This window comes from Amblyomma americanum, chromosome 10 (assembly GCF_052857255.1).
Source record: "Amblyomma americanum isolate KBUSLIRL-KWMA chromosome 10, ASM5285725v1, whole genome shotgun sequence".
NCBI lineage: Eukaryota > Metazoa > Arthropoda > Arachnida > Ixodida > Ixodidae > Amblyomma > Amblyomma americanum.
The window spans coordinates 72,253,418-72,257,834 of record NC_135506.1 but is presented as its reverse complement, the minus strand read 5'-3'; positions in this window follow the sequence as shown (position 1 = coordinate 72,257,834).

Sequence of the window (4,417 nt, the reverse complement as noted above, 5' to 3'; positions counted from 1 at the left end):
GGCACCAGATGTCCTGCCGACATGTAAGAATTCAAACCCTGGAGCAAGCTCCAGGACAGCAGGGCGCGTAACCCGTCTGGACCCCAGTCGGAAGACGCCCGCAACTCTGCGAGGGCTTGAAGCAGCTCTTTCTGAAAGCGGATCTCATTTCCGCCAGTGTACGTTCCGTTGGTGTACCTGGCCAGGGAGCCACTCCATTGATCTGGAAGTACAAAGGTTTAGCGACCATCGTTGCAATTATTGCGCCAGTTACATGCGCAGCCACCATCTTCGTGGTATCATTGCCAATGCTAACATCTATATAAATGTGACCGTGCACTAGACTGTGAAACCAAGATAAAAGATGTTCAAGCACAACGCTGAGAGCACCTTATCATTGCTCGCGATATGAGGTGAATCGCAGAGCTCTTTCAACCGCATGCGACCGGACCTGACCGCTAGCTGCCATTGGCTGCGATGTACAGCCAATGGTGGGCTTCAGTCGCCAGCCACCCCGCTTGTGGAGCCGCTTTCCACAGACGCTTGAAAGCCGCGGGTATATCTGAGTGACCAATCACAGAAGACCAAGTGGGCACGTAGTGGACAATTAAAAATTGACAGTTTATAGAATACGGCCCCATGTCTCTCTGCCACATGTTCCTTTTTACCACATCCGCAGTTCAACACAATCAGCCGACCTGTTCTTTGACAACGCCTCACGATCGCCGGGAGGTTGGCTTGTAAGCGCCTTGTCACGCTGCTGAGTGGCGAAGGCAGAGAGATTAGTCATGTGGGCACTAGTTTTCATGTCAGCGCGATTCAGCTCATGTTCGTGTCAACTCGCAGGAGCCCGACACAGCCCCAGCCGCTGCCTGCCCCTTCGCCAATGGCCGGCGACAGCATTGCCATCGGGGCATGAATTGGCTGCACGCAAAAGAATGTGCAACGTTAAAGTTATTTTGCGCATATCGTGAACTTTTAACTTAAAGCGTAAAGCAGCCTCAGTGCACGGAAGATGAGAACGCATCTGCAGTTGTGCACAGGTAGCATCCGACTGGCTTACTTTGCTTTAGTAGCTGTTCGCACAAAGACTGCCTCCTTGTGCTCAAAAATAATCAAGTATCTGCGTTGTAGGATTGCCTTTAGCGGGCACATAGACTTATATCTATAAAGTCTAGACAAACCCTAGAGAGCAGTCTTTAAGCGATACAAATTTTGTAGACAGTGTATAGACAATCTATAGATTTATAAACATACACGCTTAGTGGATTTTTTTAAAGGCACTCTTTAGACCGTGAATATAAAAAAGTATCTATAGGAACGCAATAGAGTCTATTCGAAGTCTATAGACCGTTTCTATAAGGGTGGTATACATTATTAATTTCGTGGCAAAAGTACAGCCTTAAAGTTTACAGCAAGAAACATGCGCAGACTTTGATACAATCGCATCGTTACAATAGTTTTTTATAAAGAAGTGCTCCACGGACACGTAGCCTAACATAGTGGTACCTGTGAAGCCGATATCACCCATTCAAAGTCTTTAATTTGATGTTCTACTGCATTTGTAAACTCGTTCACCAGTGTTCAGCGCAGCTTACAAAACAGACGGGAAAATAGCTGGGCACAATTTAACTTGGGAGCAGAGCGCCACTCTTACGTTAACACGTGTGCTGCAATGTTTCGTGTGTCGGAGTTGTCAAAAAAAAAGGCGTTGAATCCATTCTGTTTATTCGAGAAGAGAGTTTCCCCCTCAACTCTAGAGGTACGTTGGTTATATGCGTTGCATGTGGCGATCATAACATATAGAGTGCATATAGATGGCCCGTAGGTTGGCATCTTCTTGCCGCGTTACATTCTTAAACATATTGCTCTTTGTCTTGCCTTTTCAGGATCGCATAGGTAACACTTTTATGGTAAGTACATTCAAAGAATAGGCAATTTCCTTGAAAGACGGGGATCCAAAATTTATTTGCTTTCTATCTGAATTTCTATTTTTACTCTTTTACAGTGTCAGTAGGGTTTGCCCGTACAACGTCATTAGGGACTGTCAATAGCACAATTTATTCAAATGCCGTTCAGGCCCAAGCTTTAATTATACTGCGGGATGAGGATTCAATACAGACTGACAATACGCAATACAGTCACAAAACATGCAAAAGTTTAGATAATTCGAGCATAAAATAATGGTGTTATTGCAGGCAGTCAGGGCTTAGTACGACATGGCTCTTAAAACTTAATAGATAGCTCAGCTGGTCACTGTCACTCATAAGAATGTACAGCCTCTAAAAAATATGCACGACACTGGGATAACTGCTGGGCCAAGAAGGGCAGGGCGGGGTGGGGGGGGGGGGGGGGCTACTTTTGTAGCTCCTTTAGGTTCCTGAACACAGTGGGATTTAGGGCGGCAGTTCTTGCCCTGGAAACAGTGGCAGCCCTGGTAACACAAAGCACTCATAATGCACACCTGTGCAGCAAACACGAGGACCTGTATATTTTTAACAGTGACTGTATACTTGCCTCAAAAATCAAGCTTACCTCGCAAGCGATCAGCGGACCTACCGACGTCTTTAATTCATGGTTATGTGCACTGAAACAAAAACGTGGTCTCATTATCTAGATCAGCGGTTCACAAGACTAGAATGGTATTCATACGTTCCTAATGTATGTTAGTAAAGATCGGGCTCGGTCATCACCGACATTTTCGCTTTATTTTGTCCTGAGGAGCTTTTCCTACAGAAATGCAAGCAGTTAAAGTAGTACTCATATTTAACCGAGTTGATAGAAATTTGTTATCTACTATGAACCAATCTGCTCACTTCATGCGCCTTCTAAAAGTGTAAACTTATTGGGCTTTTAAATGAATGCCTGGTAATTTATCAGCTTATTTTGTTCTTTGATTTTCTATACCTGTTCATAAATACAGGTGTGCTGAGACAGAGCGTTCAACATAGAAAAAAATAAATAGTTTCGCTGAAACCTTACTCTCGTGGGTAGTTTTCACTGTTGGCAATAAGGCGTCTGTCTGAGTAGTTTCTACTCATCATCGATTGAGAGGGCGCGACCTTAACCGCGCTGAAGTGATACCGTCTCCCCTTATCTTGTCGATCATCATATTTTATAAAATACAATTTTTGTCGCGTCGGTGGCGTGGCTTTAAATTTATTATAATACTGTTCCAAAAAATGTGGTCCATAGAAGAGAAAAATTGATCTAGTACATAGCATAAAAAACCCCTGTGTTTAGGGAAGCACAATTCTTCCGTTACAATTTCAAACTTATACAACGGGACATTCTACAGCACCCGAGCCTTCATAACTGATATGAAGGTGATACAACATTGTTCGCTAAGGGTGCATCGGAGACCAAAAAGCAGAAGCAAATCTTGCGTCTGTAATCCATATTTGTTGACAGAACAAGGGCGCGAGCCTTAAATGATTACTGCAATTTTTTTTTTCAATTGTGTAGTATTCCGCCCTAAAAAGGTAACAATAAGGCATAGCGATATCTCTCTCAGTGGTCAGCCGATAACTCGTCGATTAAGTAAAAAAGATGGAAACAGGATTTTTCGCTTATCGGTTAGCTCAGGTATGACGCAATCATGCGCTGTCTCCTGGGTAATGAAGCGTTCTCATGACGACAGTTGTCAGGCCTGTGGGTAGAGCTGCTGCTGTCACGGTATCCAATATAGGATTCCCTGAAGCACTGCAGGATTTTGCAGATACGAGCGACTCAGAGACGTCAATGGTGGTGGGCATAGGTGCGTCCGATTGATCACGTGCCTAAGTAAAGATCCCTTAGCATTGTCTGAACAGAAGCAGAAAACACCTATTCTCCCTGATCAGTACATATCTCATGAAAGTACACAAACGCAGAAAAGGTGTGCAGCATGAACCGGTGGAAGTAACTCGTTAGCACTCAAAATACTCGTCGTTTACGTGTGGTTGCCTGAACATTTGGCTGTGTCCACTCATAGGTTTAGGATAATTGCTACGGGCGTCAGCGTGGCGGCGGAAAGAATTCAGTGAAGCAGCTGGCAAGCTGCCTTTATGTCCACTACAAACAACTAAAATTTGAAGGGGACCGTAATAACTGGCCGAAAGCGAACACTGTGGCTCCCCGGTGAGCTGCAGAAATCGAAAACGTGTGGAACCCTGGTTCAAGGATCAAAGCTATTCGTCGATGTGCTTTTTAAATATTGACTGTCTGCGACGCTGATCAGTGAGCCCTGTAAAAGGGTTGAACTGAAGCGTGATGAAATGTACTTTGAAAACTTGCTTTGCTTATCCGAAGCAGCAATCCTTATTTTGCTGCAGCTGCATACCAAACTGACCTCTCCGACGTTGGTGCCGCCCTGAATTTGGACTGGTAAGTACTCAATGTGCGGCAGACCAGTGAGTATGCGCCGCAAATGTTGTTGCAGCGACAGCGTGGAGAACGT